Source organism: Balaenoptera physalus (genome assembly GCF_965194825.1).
Source record: "Balaenoptera physalus genome assembly, chromosome: 4".
NCBI classification, from domain to species: Eukaryota; Metazoa; Chordata; class Mammalia; order Artiodactyla; family Balaenopteridae; genus Balaenoptera; species Balaenoptera physalus.
The window spans coordinates 5,834,944-5,854,295 of NC_138891.1; positions in this window are offsets into that span (position 1 = coordinate 5,834,944).

The following is a 19,352-nucleotide window of genomic DNA, read 5'->3' on the forward strand; positions in this document are numbered from 1 at the left end:
ATAGTTGACTAGAATCATGCTATAATTTCACAACTTTTCTCTGTCCCTTTATGGAAGCATCATTCTCTGAACTAGATGGGCATATGAAACTCTGCTCTGTATTCCAAATTTGGGGAAAGTGGTATTAGAGTAACTATGATTTTGCACTTACATTCACATTTCTAAAGACAGATATGACAGACACCCAGTAAACTTAGTTATCTTTTCCTGTCTCCCTTTGTAGAGATTTTAATAAAATATAATCTTTGTAAATCTTATGTTTTTATTTCATACATTTATTATGAGAGACCATTAGGAAAAATAATTCCTACATAGTATCTGAAACAGTCTGATACTAAAACTGAGCAGGACCTCATGGGGCTCCTGGGCATGGAAGCCTTTCTGTGTCCCCCATTTCTTGTTTGTAGAAAATAGACTACAGCCTCTATGACCTTTCCTGAGTTCCAAAGGGCAGATTCTAGCAGTTGCTAATTAGGGAAGGGAGGGGATGCAGAGAAAAGAGAAGAGCAGTCAAAAAACAATAGTGCAGCCTTGGTGTAGGGTCCTGGTTCTGCCTTACGGGATAACTTAACTCTTCTACAGAACTAAAACCCTCAACAAAAGGAAGACATTAACATTCTTCGTTCCAGAGGAGATCAGAGTTTGATAACTCAAGAAGCTCATCAGGAGACCACCTGAGGCCAGATTAAAGGAGTTCAGACCTTACACACACCCTGGTCCTTATCAGCAATCCTGCCCTTGAACCATGGCTCCTCACCAAATCCCTTTGGGTTGGGACACAGTTTTTGAGGCATGAGCCCACTTTGTCCCCCTTTGCCTGGCAAAGCAATGAAGCTATTCTTTTCTACTTCACCCAAAACTCTGTCTCTGAGATTCAATTAGGCACCAGTGCACAGAGCCCGAGTTTTTGGCAAAATGCTACTTAAGTATCAATATATTTTTCATATATGAAACACTGGATAATATACAGTTCATGACTTTTATATAGTGTTTGTAGGACAAGACAAGCTTTGCAGGTTTGTATTTGCATGTTTTCATTAAGGAGCTGGACCTGAAGAGTCAGCACACACTTGAGAATTCACTCATGCTTGCTTTTCTCATATGTGTGTTTCTATAAAAAAATGAAAAACACTTGTCCATCAGTGCCCAGGCTAAACTAAGAAATATTTGCAACTAGAGATAATTTTGAGTACTTAATATCTTCCCCAAGAGAAATATTTAAAGAGAGTAAGTATTTTAGAATATGTTCTTCTTCTTAGAACAGTCATGAGATCGTTCCTATAACAGATCAGCTCTAGGTTCTGAAAAAACTGTCTATGAAAGAAATCACACACCTATGCAAGTTTGTCCTGTATCACCTCCAGGGCCCAAGACTGTTCAGATCACTAAAAAATTCTATATTTGATAGAACCTGGAGACAGTACTAGCTGTACTGTCTAGTATAGTTGATTTACAATGTTGTGTTAGTTTCAGGGGTACAGCAAAGTGATTCAGTTATACATATACATGTATCTATTCTTTGTTAGATTCTGTTACCATATAGGTTATTCTTTTTTCTTTTATTTTTTAAATTTATTTTTTATTGAAGTATAGTTGATTTTCATTGTGTTAATTTAACCATCATAATTTATAAAGAGTAAAGGAAGAGAGACCCACAGAGAGCTAAAGGACCAAATGAGCTTTTGCTCAGGGAGAAGAGAAATACCACTAAACATTTAAGTATTATTTATACAGTTTTGTTATACAGGTAATACGTATCTTCAATCAATGGACAAATATGTATAGAGTATCTACCATGTAAAAGACTGTGTGACAGGCATGATGGGTTAGTCCATGTGGTGGGCAGAATTCTAAGATAGCACTCCAGATTCCTGCCTCCTGGGTGTTCATGGCCCAAATAATCCTTTTTCCTGAGTGTGGGCAGAGTATGTAGATATGCTGATGCATCAGCCCAGGGATTTTGCTTGTGTACTGATGTTACTAATGGGTTGACTTTGAGTTAAACAAAGTTAGCTCACTAGGCCAATAGGAAAGGAATAGATGCATGGAGGGAAATGGAAAGTAAAAGACAGAAGGAATATTTCTACTGTCATAGAAATAGCACCAGGTATTCCAAACCTAGGAAATTCAAAGGCAGATAAGAAGGCAGCTGCTGGAGAGGAAAACAGGTTGGTTTTCTCTGGGCTTCCAAGGGACTTGGAACCATTAGCAGGATTAGTTTTGGAATTTTCTGAGAGTGATTCTAGAGATAAGACAAACATCTGTGTACTTCACCATTGATTAAGAGTACATTGGGTCCTGCCTCACCCACCTTGCCATACTCACCTGACTCCTCCATAACTAACAGCCTCAATGTGTTTATACTAGTACTTGGCCATGCCCCTAACATACCAGGCTTGGTTTTGAGGTAGGAGGTAGATGGGCCCCTGGGCTGAGCAGCTAGAGCTTGTCAAGCAGAGTAAGTTGGAACTTTGTTTTCCCAGACACTCCAAGGACAAAGTTAATGGCAGGAGCTGAGCTCTGCTGGAGTAAAGAGAAAAGATGACCACACCTATCACTCCTGAGGTCAAGAAAACCTCCCCAAGTGCACTAGCACAGAAAGACTCCTTGGGGGTCAAAAAGGGAAGGGACACCAGGCCATAATAAGTTCGGCTAACTTCCCAAAGGCCCTCATGCTAGAATTCATCTTGGCAAAAAGATGCACACACGTATTGGGAAGGGCCCTTAGGTCAGACTTGGGAAAAGAAGCGAGATAGTTGGCCAGAGGAGAACAAAGACCCAGAAGAACTGCCCCTATCTGAATGATTTAACTGCCTCTTTACTGCACTCTTCCTCATTAGGAAGGATGCCCACACACTTTCTCTCTGGGTGTGCATCTCTGCCTTGCTTCCATCTTAAATAAATAAACCATTTCTCTGTGTGCTGCCCCATTTGTTGTGCTGTGTCTCTAATAATAAACTTTGTACCTGTTTTTACAGGTTTTGCTTCCTTGAAACATTCTTGCTTTCAAATGGTGGCAAGAGCCAGGGTAAATTTGCTTCTAGCCTCTAGCCCCTGGTAGACTAGTGGTTAGGATTCCCGGTTTTCACCCAGGCTACCCAGGTTCAATTCCTGGGCAGGGAACTAAGATTCTGCTTCAAGACTGCTCACTGCTGTCTCTCTGAGATCAGTTTACCTCTGTACCTTTGCAACATTGTTTTAGTTCATTCTTAGCCTTCTCCAATTGCTCCTATCCGCCTCTTTGTCTGTATTTACAGGAAGCTTCCAAGGAACAGGGTGCATACGTCTCTTCTAGCATTGATCACACCGTTTTGTGATTGTCTATTACCTTATCTGTCTCCCTCACTCTACTATGGCCGCTGTGAGTTTATGCAACAGATCTCTTTCTCTGTACTGTTAGCCTGTCAAATGTCTGACACATATTAAGTGAACAAGATCTGCTTTCATGAATGAATTTGTATAAGCAAACATCTGTTTTTAAGAACAATGTGAATCATTCTACAGTTTCCCATTCTGTCAATGTCTCCTTTCTTAGGGTGAGAAGACACAAATATTTTAGGAATACCTTTAAAGCAGCAGGTGGTGCAATCCAACAGAGGTCTTGGAAATAAAGGAGTCAGAACCAAACAGAAATATCTTAATTGGAAGTAAGGTCAACTTGCTGTGCTGTGACTAAGGAAAATCAGAAGAGAAAAAAATGTTGCAAAGGCTACAGTAAATGATTTACCAAAAATGCTGCAGAGGGATTTTTTTTTCTAATTTTTTGCAGTTTCTTTAGAATACAAAGTGTCAAGCATAAAATACTATGAAGGGTACATGGAAACTTTGGCAGATCTTTCTATTTAAATATAATCCGGCTGCTAGAACAGACACTATTTTGAAATATGACAATACCTTCTGATCTCTTTTCCCTTGTTCTTCATTATGGAGAGCATTTTCAGGATAATAGGATGTCTCTCTTTTAGTAGCACATCTGTTCCTGCTTCATTGTCTTTATTTTGCTTGAAATCATAATTTTCTCTTTGGGAATGTACAACTGGTGGCAAGTAGAGATGATTATGGTGTAATAAACAGAAATGATGACTTCAGGTGGGTTATAATAGTTAGGAAACTGAGGTTTTTTTCTTCCTAGTAAACTCCTCTGCTTATTAAAATGAGGAAAAGGAAACCAAAATATATGCAATGTCTGAGCAGAATGGCCTCGGAATTGAATGACTTCTCAGTCAGATCATTTCTGATTTGAGTTGTCTGTTTTCTTATGGTTTGTGTCACAGCTATTGTGGCTAAGTACATTTATTATTGTCACATACACATATACATATTATATATATATGTATATATACATGTAATGTATACATAATTTATATATGTGTATATATAATCACTTTTAGTTTATTAGATAATATAAAGAATAGAAACTTTCTTTGGAACAGACTTGGATTGAATTCTGGCTGAAACACTTGGCTTTGTGACTTTGGCTGTATTAACCACTTTGTGTCTCAGTGGCTGCTTCAGTAAAACTTCAGGTGAAAACATCAGCTTCTTTGTTCTGCAAATTGTAGATAATATTTTTAAAAAGCATTTTAAAATGCATGGGTCAGGATGTCTGACCCATGAAAGTCCTCAATATATGACACTATTATTATTCTTCTGTGAAAAATCATCCCCAGACCTCATACGACAGCTCTGTGCTTTTGTTTCTAGCATTTAGTATTGTCTTTGCCAGCCCTTTTCTCAGGTCCCTCAGTCTTGATTCCACATTTTGCCTTTGAGCCCAGGTAATCTAGATTTCATTTTCCTTCCTGCTTATACCTCTCTGCCCAAACTTTGGCTTCTGCCTAACTGAATTTCTACAAACAGCGTTTTAAAAGATTGAAAAACTGATGGAGTCTTCTTAAATAAAAATTCTCTTGGCATTCTAATTTTGACTAACTATATAAATATATATATTAAAGATATAAATATTTATTTAATAAATATAACTTAATATTTATTATTATATTTCCTAAATACATATACACACATAAAATCAGGTATAGATGATTTGTGCTTAAAGCTCTTTATGATTATACATATCAACAAAAATTTATGATAAAAACTCTACGAAGTTAAAAAAATCCAAATGTAAACATCATCCTGACTTTTAACACCCATAGATTCATTTTGCCACTTTTTAAATCTTAGGAAAATGGAATTATATGATATGTACTCATTTGTGTCCGGCTTCTTTTGCTGAACATTATGTTCATGAGACCTAGCCATTTTCTCACTAGGATGAATGATTTCTGACCACTCTGTCTTCTCTTGTGTTATTAGCTCAAGATGCAGTTTCTCAGAAAGTGATCTGCTGTTGGGCATTGTGGTTGATGTGTATGCACCATGGACATTCCCCCTCAGGAATGAAGGGCTTCCTCGCCCATGTTCTGAGAATGCTGTCAGTAGAAAGCCCTGGCTGACAGTCCCTATGCAGATTGCACTCCCCCTAATTGGAGGGGTCTGTGTAAAATGACTGGCATGGGGCTTTCCCCTCATCCTAACTCAGCACAACATTAAAGTGTTACGGTAGCTCCAGAACTCCCAGTGGCATCAACTGAAGCCCCCAGTGAGACTGTGCTGCAGCCCAGCTTCTCCTCCACCCAATCCTGCTTCCTTCCCTTTCCTTCCAAGAGTATTCCCTGCTCAACCTCCTGCCTGCCCATCTCACTGAGTTAGCTTTCTTTAGCATCCAAGCTGCCATAACCGTGATCAGGTAACCCGGCGTAGTAAGAAAAATGTTTTGCTCTTTTGCTTTCGAGCAATTAGATGCTTTCATAGCCCCGAGTTACCTAGATTAATTGGTCTATGTTGAATGAAGAAAGGTCATCCCTCAAAAGGATAATTAGAGTGCTGAGTTGACGGATCACAAATACGGACAGAAATTCTAGGCAAGGATAGAGCAGGAAATAATCGATAACTTCCTTCCTGGGAAGGGGAGAAAATGTACTTGCTTGTATTCACTTCTGGTAGACCTGAACTTGCCTGTGTGTAGCTTTAATGCTACTCCCCTGTTATGGACTGAATGACATATGTTGAAGCTGTCCACGATAAACGTGACAGACATTAGCGAAAGTGGGAAAACAGATTTTACTCAGTAACTGCTGATGGCAGCTCAGCTCCATTCTGCTTTGTGCAGAGGTGAGATTCGGTGCTTTAAAGGAAGAAGACGAAGGAAAAGGGGAGAGTGGGGTCCCAGTGGAGTCAGAGAAGGGAAAAGTTATAAATGGTTGGTCAGTGTAATGTGATTGGTCACCTGTGTTTGTGAGCTGACAGTTATCGAAGTTAGGATTCTACTCTATTCTTCTTGAAGATCACATTGCTCTCAGGTCCTTAAAAAAGACACCTTGTAAGAGATACAAATTCACAATTGTGAGGCCTTTTTAGTAAATGCTGTAAGAAAGGGAAGTCAGGGGCCTAGCCTCCAGTGTTGACTAGAACAAATAGTAAATTCTCCAGCTGCACTGAGCTTTTTCAGGCAGGAATTTAATAGGGGCTCTGGGGTCATCCTAGAAGCATGGCTTATGTGGCTGGAAACCATGCCAGAGTTTGGCCAATCCCTTAGTGTGGGGTTTGGACAGAGTTATGTGCTGGGAGTCCTGCCGTTATCAAGCCCTAAGTTGGGACTGTATTTGGAGACAGGGCCTTTAAGAGGTAATTAACATAAAATGAGGTTATGAGGGTGGGGCCCAAATTCAATAGAGTTGGTCCCCTTGTAAGAAGAGAAGAGAAGAGACCCCAGAGATCTTTCTCGTTACATGCAGAAGAGAGATGAACACATGGGAACACAGCAAGAAAGCAACCATTTGCAAGACAGAGGAGAGCTCTCACCAGAAAATGAGCCAACTGCCGTCTTGATCTGGAATTTCCAGCCTCCAGAACTGTGAGAAAATAAATTTCTGTTGTTAAGCCACCCGGTCTGTAGTATTTTGTTATGGCAGCCCTAGCAGGTTAATATACCTCTGTACACACTACATTTGAAATCATATAAGGTGTTAGTTTTAATATACTGTGACAACACATTTGTATGAGTATACACAGACACGTTTTTATCTAGAAACCACAAACAAAAATTGTTTTTTTTCAAACTAAGGATGTTTACTAAATATGCTAATTTCAGTCTCCCTCTGAGACTAAAAGATTTGTTTGTAGTTAAGCAGCATTTATACTCATTTATACTAACTTCAAAAACTAAAGGCATTGCCAAAAGATGAAATGTGAATCGCTTTTAATGCCACCAAGTGAACTGAATCAGAATGTTTTTCATGACAAAATATTGCTGTATTTGGATGGATTAATCCCTCAAATATAATTCGTGAAAAGTATTCTGAGAATAAAAGAATAAGTGTAACATACCCAGGACAGTGCCTAAAACACAGTAGATATTAATCAGCAGTAGATTTCTTCCTCCACCCCCACTGCTTATCAACTGCTGCACAAATATACATATACATACACGTCCTCGCCATTAGAAGCTTCATAATCCTTGACTATTAACTCCACAGAACTGTTTTATTTTGTGTTTGATACAGTAATTTATAAACAGAAGTGATATGTCTTATCATTTGATAGATATCAGCCAGTGGTTACCAAGCTGAAATAATGATATATCAGCATCATTATTATAAAAAGTGTGGAGTTAGACAATAATAATTTATCATAAATAATAGAAGTCCAACTTTATATTTTTTAATTAAAAGCCTGGATACATTTCTTAACCCAGGCTAGTGTACAAAATTATGTCAACAGAAGAATCAGGATTTACTGCACTAGTTACTTGTGATCATGGTCTCCAACAGACTCTTTGTTCTTCAGAAAATTTTGGTAAATTTTCATAATTTTTTATCAATATCTAGTCTCACCATTACTACAATTTTGAGAGGAAAGTGACCAAGAACAGGTCGATCCTCACTGTTTTGCCTGATTTGAAAGCATTATATGTATGAGATAAACGTTAACATATGTCAATACAGAAAATGTATCTCATGGTGTGTGTTTAAATTGGTCCATACAGCAATCAGCAATGGATGAAAATAAGATTAAAAACAAGGTTCCAACTGTAGAATAAAATGATTATATTTAGTCTGTGAAGACTCCTTCAGGAAGAAGGTGGCTTTGTTTTTTTTTGTTTGTTTGTTTTCGGTTTTTGGTTTTTGTTTTTTCTAATTTTTTGGCCTCGTTGCACAGCATGCAGGATCTTAGTTCCCCAACCAGGGATCGAACCTATGCCCTCTGCAGTGGAAGCTCAGAGTCTTAACCACTGGAGTGACAAGGAAGTCCAAAGGTGGCTTTGTGTTGCTGCATCCAGAAATGGCTTAGGAACCAAAAAATGAATGATTTCTCTTGGCATGACATCTGACACAGAGATCACTCAACACCCATATAGTTTTATTGAATGGTGGGTCATAATTCTTTCTTTGAGCCTCCTGTATGTCGCAAGGCTTCAGCCATTCAGTACATATGGGACGTAAACATCTGCGTAAATAGTTTCTGTCAATTTCTACTTAAATTTAGTTCCAGTCTGTCTTTGTCCGTTTGGGCTGCTATAACCAAGTACCATAGACTGGGTACGCTTATGAACAACAGAAATTTATTTCTCACAGTTCTTGGGGCTTGAATTTTGAGATCAGGGTACCAGTACGATCGGGTTCTGGTGAGAGCCGTCTTGCAGACTGCACACAGCCCACTGCCTACTGTGTCCTCATGTGGCAGAAGGGGCAAGGGAACTCTCCCAGTTTCTCTTATAAGAGCACTAATTCCATTCACGGGGGCCCTGTGCCCTCATGACCTAATCACTTCCTAAAGGCCTCACCTCCAAATACCATCACACCAGAGATTAGGCTTCAACATATGACTTTTAGGAAGACACAAACGTCTGCTCTACAGCAGAGTCCATATAATATTGACATTTAAAAAATATTTGTCCCTTGTTCCCTGGTCAGTGAAAAATACTTCAAAAAGGTACTTTTAGATAAATACTGTTGTTTAAGCAAAGTTAGGCACACCTTGTAGTAGAGTTAAATATAAAATCTCGCTAAGAGATCAAGAAGACTCTGCTGGTTCCTTGATGGCGGTGTGGAAGAGGAAAGACCCATCATTCCATGTCACCCCACTGTCAGTTCCTCCCCAGTAAAGAAGCAGTCATTGCATTGAGTCATACTTTGGAAATCTAATAAGACCATTTGACTAGTGGGAAAGATGACTGTGCATTAAAAGGTGATGCACGTAGACATGGATGTAATCTTTCTGTGTTCTCTCTCCTTCCTCTTGTCCCCTGGATGACAAAGCAGGAAGCCATTCTAGGGCCTTCTCTGAGGGAAGTTAGAGATCGCTCTGGAGCTCACTTTTAGGATCTTCTGTTTATGCCGCAAGATCAGTAAAACAGTTGAGGCTGCCATCTTGAAATATTTCTGTTTCTCACAGCGTACCATCGCTTGGTAATCAATCAGCCTCTGAAAACTGATGTATGGTAACATTTAGACACATGAGGAAGAAGATACCCTTGCAGGCTTTGAGTGAGATCACAAATTCCAGCTCACCTTTCCAAAATGCTGTGTATTGTAGTTATAGCCAGTCAACAATAAAATCAGCCTTTAATCTCCATTGTGATTGTTTTTTGTTTACAAATTTCCCTTATGATCTTCAAAGGCATGGATATGACTTGAGCAGTATTTAGAATCCTGGGTCTCCTGATCATAATAGAATATTAATATTGTTGAGTATTACTTTAGATATAAGACTAAATATAAATGTGGTGTTCATATATATTATAAATGTAATATATGCATATCTATATATAGATAGACAGATAGATATACATATACTGCTCTAAGCACTAATTTCAGACACATTTGTCACAGAATAGAGAGGGAAATGTCTATATTGATTTTTAGAAACAATACTGCTTTCTCTATAATCCTGTTTTGGAAAATCTGTTAATGACACTATGTAGTAAAACTAGGCCTGGACACCTGGGCTCTGGTTCGAAATTTGTTGATAACTCACTGAATAATTCAACATTTCCATCTGTAAAATTGAAGGGATCTTTCTCAGACACTTCACTGGGTTGTAGTATTATTCATTCAAACATTTATTCACACCGTTGAGTGGCTATTGTGTGATATTATTTTAAACTAGTGGTTCAATAATTAAAATATAAAAATACTCTGCTTGCAAAGAGTGTAAATACTTGTGAAGGCATTTTGACAGGTGTTCAGTTCTACTTAAATATAAATATCATGATTTTAAATGTTATGAGCTTGGCCATAAGTAAGTCCATACTCTTTGATGCGGAAATGACACTCCTAGAGATATTTTCCCAAGGACATTCAGAAGAAGGAAAAAGTAAATGCATAATTACTTACTGAGCTCTTAGTATATTCTAGTCAGTGTTGCCCAATAAAATATTCTGTGATGATGTAAATGTTTTTTACCTGCACTGTTGAATATGGTAACCATTTGTGAATACTGAGCACTTGAAATGTAGTGTGCAACTGAGGAACTGAATATTTAATTTTATTTCATTTTAATTAATTTAACCTTAAATTTAAGTAACCATGTATGACTACCATATTGGACTGCACAAGAGGCATATTAAGTAATTTACAGGAAGTACTTTGTTTAGTTATTATTAACTTTACTTATTAAATTAATACACATTTACTTAATACTTAAATATTAATAACAGTTAATTATTATCAACTTTATGGTCTATTAACTTTATTCTACAGATGCGAAAACTGTAGTTAAGGAAAGTTAAATAACTGGCAAAGGTCACCCACTTTGTAAGTGGTATAACTGAAATTTTAGACTAGGTAGGAGTATGATCAACTAGCCAGGTGGCTTTCTTCTATGATACACTGACTTGCAATCATAGAAAATTGTCACATATACTTGGGGCCAAAAATACATGAAAACCATGAAGCTAGTAAGTGAAAATTAATAAAATTATTAGGAAAAGGGAAAACATTTATATCAAATGAAAACAGCAGAATGCAAAAAATACAGACTTTAAGATTATAATTGGGTAAAAATAATGTGAACAAGTTAATAGTAATATGCAAGTTAGAACACAGATTCTTTTTTTGTGATAAGATTACAGAAAAATTTTGTGTGCTTGTTGCTAACTTTCACTAGTTTTAATTTTATTTCTGTTGGTCCTTTTATACTGAACAAGTATCAATATGTGGATATGTGGAGACAGGTGGAGAAATTCACTTGACTCTCCAAATTAGGACAACCATAGGATTGACCAGGAGTTTGCAAACATTCTTGCAAGGCTGTCCTATAGCTATTTTCCTTGCTAACAATACTCAAATTTCTTTAAAATGAAAACTTCAGCCAATCTTATGGAATTAAACATGCTTTATCCAAGCCAATTATAACTATGTATCTCATTCTTCTTTTTCATCTCCTTCTTTCTCAGCTGCCCTTGTACACAGAGATGGCCATATTATCTGATTTTAGCTAATTGGACATAAAGATAGAATACTTGGGAAATCTAAGAAGGATTTCACTTCTTAACAAGAGAAAAATCTCTTTTCTACCTGCTTCCCTCCCTTCCTGTTTAGGATGGGATGTGGTGATATCCTGTTGCTTGGAGCTGCAGCTGCCATTGTGGGTCCAAGAGGGAAGGGTGAGAGATGAGCAAAAATACCCACATTCCTGATATAATTTAGATGCTGTTTAAAATATATATATATACTCCATACTTTGTTTGTAGTTAAAATTTTTTCTCTTTTAAAGCCACCTTTGGTAGAGTGTACTGTTATCTGCAGCTTAAAACTTTTCTAATGGATTCAAGATCCTCTACCTCACAAGCTGTGATTTCCATTGTGTGGAAGATGCATGAAGTTGGGAAGCCAGGTATTAGCTAACTCTGTAGTGCAGAGTTTCCATAAATCTCCATGAAAGCAAAGTTTCCACATAAACCTTCAGACCACAGCTGAAAAGACTTGCTAAGGAGCATAGTTAAAATCTATAAAGCAACAGGGACTTAAAAGATCCACAAATGCCTATTTTTAAATTCTGCTTCTCAAACATGAATATATTAAAGCTGCTGAAGTCCTTCTATGGATGATATTTGGGCTGGCATTTCTGTAAGTGGAAGAGATTATCTTTTGCTTACAATTTGTCACTTCTAACTGACTGTAGATCACAGCAGTTTAGAAGCTTAACCCCTTTAATTTAGGCTCTCTCTCTTCCAGCTTTTAGAAAAATCCTTTCAGCAGGCTGATAAAAATAGCAGCAGCAAAGCAATTAGATGTAATCCCAAACAGCTGCAGTCCAAGCCAGACCTATAAATGCTTTCTCCTATTTTAGTTACACACAAGTCAAAATTCTCCTGTAAGTTCCTGACAAAGTGAAAGGAATAGAAGATCCTTCAAATGATACACATCGACATTCAACTGTAATACTCCCATCCAATTCTCATGGCAAATACTGGCCATCAATGTCAGCGAAACTTAGTGCAATAAAGTTATTTTGTGTCTGGATTCACTGGCACAAAATAACCAAAAATTGGATTTCAGTTTGATTTAGGAAACATTTCACGATTGCCTACTAAGTCCTAAGTACTCTCAGAAGTTGGACATACAGATAAATATGATACAGTCCCTGCCCTCAAATATCTCACAGTCTAGAGGGGAGGTGCAATCTTTTTTCTCCCATGGTATGTATGTTGTTTAATCATGGATTCATAATATTACAGACCTTAGATTTTGAAGAAACCTATGGTAATACACATTCTCATTGGTAATTAGTCTCTAAACAGTTAGTAATTTCTGAGGTACTATTAAACAAGTAAATAACCCATAGGAAGTTGGTTAACTTCCAAAGCAAACAGTGGAGAATTTTCTGACCTGAGTGAATGGAAATTTTAATAATAATAATAATGAGGAGGCAGCTTAGTTTTGTTATATCACACAGTGTATTGGAATTTTACAGATATTTAGAATACCATTTTCTTTGGCTAAATAGCCACAGGGTCTTATTATCCCTCTGCCCAATCAAATGAAATGAGTTTCGATTGACAGCTAACTTTCTGTAAGTAGCTTTTCATAAGCAAGGAAACTACTTCTGTTGCAGTAATTGTGTTTTGTACTGATTTCAGTTATTCAACCATTTTAGTATCTTCCTTGAGCTAGTTATAAAGAAGCTCACACATATGCATGTCCTCAATCTCTCTCTCTGCCTTATCCATCAAAAAATGAAGAAGCTGCAAGTTCTTTATTTCATAAAGATCAATAACGACTCCCAAGTGACAGCTCTGGGTCTCTGGGAAACAGGTGTCAAAAGGAAAACATAAGTGCAAGAGAGTTATTGGAGGTAATTTCTAAGAGGAAAAAAAAAGAAAGGCAAAGCACAAGTAGGCAGAGAAAGACTTCTGACCATGGTACTGGTCTCACACTTACAGAAAGAGGGGACAGGAGAAAGATTGGGTAGGACTAAGTGACTAAATGCATCTCTGAGAAAGTCTCAGCCAGCCCACCAGTGCAAAGATCACCCATGGAGGAGAGCCGAGATGACCAGAAATGGTGAGCCCTTGAATCTGCACCATGCTTAGTCATGGGTGGAGTCTGCCCAGAAAGTATGTGGCCTTGACTTGAAAGCGGAGACAGACCTTGGAAAGGGTGGGGCTTCAGCTGATTTTCTTGCAGCAGATCTTCTTTTGAAAGGAGATATGAACAGCTCACCTTCATAGCTGTAATAGTGAACTGGTAATAATTTTTAACCTTAATCCTTCAGATACTTGCAGTTTTCTAATAGAGCTCTATGCCCCATAGTTTCACTTACTGCAATGTATTCCATTTAATGCAATTCTCCAAATGCTATCTTAATGAACCAATGGTGGTACCATTGCTTGTTAGGACCACCCCCTACCACAATTTGCGTCATAGAGAGATCTATCTGTCATTAACAAGATGAGGCAGCCATTTTATTTCAGGAATACCCTTGGGAATCAAAAATCCTACACACGAAATAGAGAGCTGAATTCTGATCATGTGACTCAGGTCAGAAGTGAAACCAGAGTCTTGAACAATATCACCAGGACATGGTAACATCATTTACTTTTTCCCCATCTTTCTCTTGGCTCTTTAATTCTCCATGTTGGTTTGAGGATTTGCCATCCATTTCAATAGGTGGGCCACCATTCAAACTGAGGTGGGAGAGAGGGTTGGATATGGAACAGACAGCCCCAAAATATAAAATTTCCTTTATACTGGGTCACAGCACAATTTTTTTAGATAGTATTCAGTAAGTTTTATCCTTTGACTAAAAGAACTATTCTTTTTATGATTTTCTTTATCTATTTGATACCACCATACTATAAAATTGACTAGTTACATCTCCTCCAATTTTTTCTGATGATTACCTTCAGTTTAGAAATCAATCAATAGTGAGACTAAGAAAAAATTCAATTTTTAAAATATTCTCCTAATACAAAACCCAAAGCCCAAAGTTAAGCTTGAAATTGCAAACTAAACTAAAAAACGCTATGCTATATTTAAATTTAGTATTCACTGCCACATGAAACTAAAATAATTAAATATCTATTTGAAAAGGCAACTTGTGTTATGACATTTAAGGTAGAAATGATAAGGAATATCACTTCTTTTATCTCAAGAAGTGAGCTGTCAATATCTGTAGCTAAAAAGAAAATGTCTTCTGCAGGTTTGATAGTTTTATAAAAATGATCATATTAGAAATAATGTTACAACGATCTCTGAAAGCTAAGTTTGTGACTATATATAGAAATGAATCACATAGTTATATTTTAAAGAAGTGTATTAGTTATCTACTGTTGCATGACAAATTAATGCAAACTTAGCAACTTAAATCAATACACATGTATTATTTGCTAGTTCACAGTTTCCATGAGTCAAGAGTCTTGGCGCGGTTTAGCTGAATCCTCTGCTCAGAGTCTCACAAGTCTGCAATCAAGGTATTGGACAGGCTGAATTCTCATCTAGAGACTTGACTAGGAAAGGATCTACGTCCAAGCCCATGGAGATTATTGGCAGAATTCATTTCCACCTTAGTTGTATGACTTAGGGCTCCAGCTTTTTGCTGCCTATAAGCTGGGAGTTGCCTTAGGTCCCAGTACATCTGAAGTTCCTAATGGTGGCCCACACTTCTTTGTCACATGGTCTCTGTAACATGGGTGCTTATTTCATCAAGCCTACACGGAGAATCTCTAGCTCCAATTTGCTAGCAAGGCAGAGTCTTATATACATGATGCCATTACAGGAGTGACATCCTATCACCTTTGCCACATAACCTAAATTAATCATGGGAGTGACATCCATATTCAATTGGTTAGAAACAAGTGTCAAGTCACCCACATTCCAGTGGAGGGAAATACACGAAGCATGAGCACCAAGAGATGGGGATCACTGGGGGTCATCTCAAGGTCTACATGCCACAGAAAGTTTCCTTTTTGATTGGAAAGACATTGGAATTTAAATGAAATTAATATACATAGACAATACAAACATTTCTTTAGTAGGTGGATAGAGTTGCAGCCCATTATGGTTCATTAGCTATTTAAACTTTAGAGATAATTGGTCACCTCTGATTTTTAGAAATAGATTTAATATTTTCAAAACTTTATATAATTAATATATAAATTATGAATTATAGTGATTACTTGAACACTCATGAACCCACCACCCAAGCTGACAACTAAAATATTACCAAATACCAGCGAAAGTTCAGTGTGCTGCAATCATCTAATGCTACCTACCTTCCTACATTCCCCCGGAGGTAATCTATGTCTTCAGTTTTATATTTGCCCTTCCATTATTTATTTAAATTGTTTTACCACGTGTGTATTGTTTCTGTTTACTTGTTTTTGAACTTTACCAAAATTGTATCATATTATATATGTAACATATAGTATATACGTGTGTATGTATATATTTATTTGAATTGACTTTTGTCATCCTAACTTTCCCAGCATTTTCAGCTGGCAATCCTAGATCAATTACTTAGACTGGGAAAAAATCTTGCCCATGATTGCCAAGAGTTGAACAAGAACATTCATGGTAGAATTGTTTTAATAGCAAAACCCAAAACATCTGTGAGTGCACACAAACTCAAAACAAACAAACAAATACATAAACAGCCACTAGAAGCAACTCAAATATCTCTTTTTCTCCTTCCTTTATTTTTACCTTTGCTATTTCCTGTTTAGATTTCCAACTTTTTCTTTCTTAAAACTCATGGCATTATATCATGTTGTAGTAACATGATTTTAGGCACAGTAATACAGATTTCAAACATGTCAGATTTCATATGAATGGTTGGTGGGCATACAAGATATAGGATCAGGAACAAATGAGAGAAATGGTAAAAAGTAATAGAAGTATGGTGGAAAACTGAGACTTGGAATAAGATTTATGGGTGCACAGTCATAGCCAGGAGGTTTGGGGAAGTCCCCTGAACTTCATTTTCCTCATCAGGAAGACAAGGATAAGGTATAAATTACACCATTCACACCTGATTCCACAGAGTTATTTTGAGAATCAAATACATTGCCATATGTGAATGAGCCCTTAAACTCTTTGTAAGTTCTGTATTAAAAATGGAATATTGCCTTCTTTGAAGAAATGTACAGTAAGAAAAGAAGTGTTCTGATATTAAATTAGGAGAAGCAAAGGTGAACCATGGGAAACACCAGCCCTGGAAATTTAAGTTAGAAATGTTGTTCCAACAAGTTCGAGAAAACATTTCAAGTTATGAGACTGGAGCTGACCACGCAATAGACTGGGATTGCAAAACAGAGAAGGAAAAGTAATTTCTGGCTGGACTGTAGGATAATAAACTCACTAATGTTTGGAAAAAAAGCCATAGCCAGAGAGATGTTACTTCCCTTCAGAAAGCACACAGAGGGTAAGGCCAAATTAGCAAACTTTTTGTTAAATTGTGGAAATGGAGGGTTGAAAGACATAAGAGTTGTAAATACCTCTCACAAGTGTGCATGTGATATTGGAGAAGAAATAAGGGATGCTAGTTATTTAGCCTCTCTTTGTGAAAGCAGTTGCTAAGCACTTCCTCCCAGGAGTCAATTCATTAAGGTGATTAACATTAGTGCTTACAATAAACAAACTTCCAGATCTCAGCTTTTTAACATAGTCCATTTCGGGTTACGATATCTTCCTCCATCTTTTGGCTATATACTCTATAAACCAGATGTCCTTCAACATGCCACGGCAATGGAAGAGAGACTGGAAGGGTCATCCTAGATCTTGACTGTGTTATCCTCAAAGTGACACACATGAGTTTTGCTCACAGGCTATTACCACATCTACACAGGGCCACAACCTAATTGTAAACATGTCTGGGAAATGAGGAGAGAACATACAAATATTCGGTGAGTTTCTAGAACTGTTTTATCCCATTGTTCCTTTCTTTACATACAGTGCATACATTCAAACTGGAACCGAGCAGAATTCTGCAGTACCACCCCACTCCAAGTACAAACCTGAGCAGTTAATGATTAGGACAATAGAGTCACAGACTCAGTGTCTGATGCACATTCCTGAGTTGTTTTACAGATACTCTAACTGCCACCAGAGGACATGACGTAAGCTGCTCCCTCTTGAGCAGTACTGAATCTTTGGCTAACACAGTTCCAAGTACTGGCCTCAAGAGAATGGGATTATTGCTCATAATGATCTATATTTTTGTAGTCATCAAAGTAGTTGTAGCTAGCTCTGCTTATATGTAAGCAGGCAACTAAAACTATCAGCAAAGAGATGCTACAGACCCAGGTTGACATCTTCTACTCTAAGAATATGGCGCCCTATGTCAGCATGAAGAAGTTAAAGAAGACAGACCTTCTCCCCTAATCCCATAGAAATGGAATGATGTCTGACAGTGGAGAATTAAAAGCAGATCTTTTGCCCCTTTCCTGTTTGCCCATTTCTGTTCCCCTCTAACCTTAAAAGAACCTAATTATAGGAAAGAGATCACTAGGCAATTTAACCTAACTCCTGACTTATGCTCTCTTGAATGCACACCATGCCTTTTCTAACTTGTTGATTCTTTTCCTAGATAAAAAAAGTAAGGATAAAGAATTAAGCAGTTAAAAAATAACTAGCTCTCTAGCCCCAATAGTCCCCTTAGCAATCCTGAAGTCAGATCATGTAGGCAAGATAACCTCTGAAGAGAGATCCAGCCAGTCTGCACACAACGGAGAAGGATGCAGAACCCAACATCCTGCCTGGATGATTCACTGAGATTCTTCCCCCTATTTTTCCCTTTAAAAACTATCATAGTTGAGCATAATCTTCAGAGTTGGTCTCTGGACCCAAGTCCACCTTCTCCCCAGATTGCTGGCTTTTCTGATTAAAGCAGCTTTCCTTCCTCCTGACACTTGCCTCTTGAATTATTGGCTTTTGAGCGTTGAGCAGCCAAACCTCAGTTCTGTAACAAGCCGGGTAGGTGTTCTCCGTGTGTTGTGAGCTAGGGCTATTTCATCTAGGGACTTGTTTGGGCTGAAACATCCAAAATGGCTTCCTTGCATGCTGGTAGATGATACTGTCTTTTGTCTGGGAGCTCCACTGAGACTGTTGACCAGAACTCACACTCACAGACTCTCCATATGACTTTGGCTTCTGAGCAGCAGATGGATTTTTGTTTTTGTTTTTGTTTTTTTCTTGGCTGTGCCATACAGCTTGTGGGATCTTAGTTCCCTGACCAGGGATTGAACCCACGCCCCCTGCATTGGGAGCACAGAGCCCTAACCACTGGACCACCAGGGAATTCCCAACAGATAGATTTTGAGAGGTAACATCCCAACAGTGATTGTTCCAAAAGTGAGCAAGCAGAAGCTGCTAGATATTTTAAAGGCTAAACTTGCACTGGCACAGTGTGATTTCTACCACATGCTATTGTTTAAGTAGTCACAAGGCAAAAAAAAAAAAAAAAAAAAAAAAAACCTAAGGGAAGGGCAAGGACAAATTAACATCTTTTCTTCATGGGGCTCTGACAAAGAACTGAGAGTCATCTTTAATGTACCACATGCCCAGTCACCAGTTATTCTCGGTGTCATGAGAAAATGTTAAATTCTCTTAATTTTATTTGACTTAAAAATTCTGAGATGTACAGTAAGAATTTCTTCTCACTGAGTTTCTTTCTTGCCATGTTTAACAATGTCAGGCATTCAGTGTAACTGTCCAAAATAAAATTAAACTTAAGTAGATTTGGGGATGGAAAATTATATAATGTGTTTCTTCTTGGCAAGTATGCTGTATATAATCTTCTATATACAGTTCACTGCTTTCTGTTCCCTGTTTCATCACTATCTACTTGGT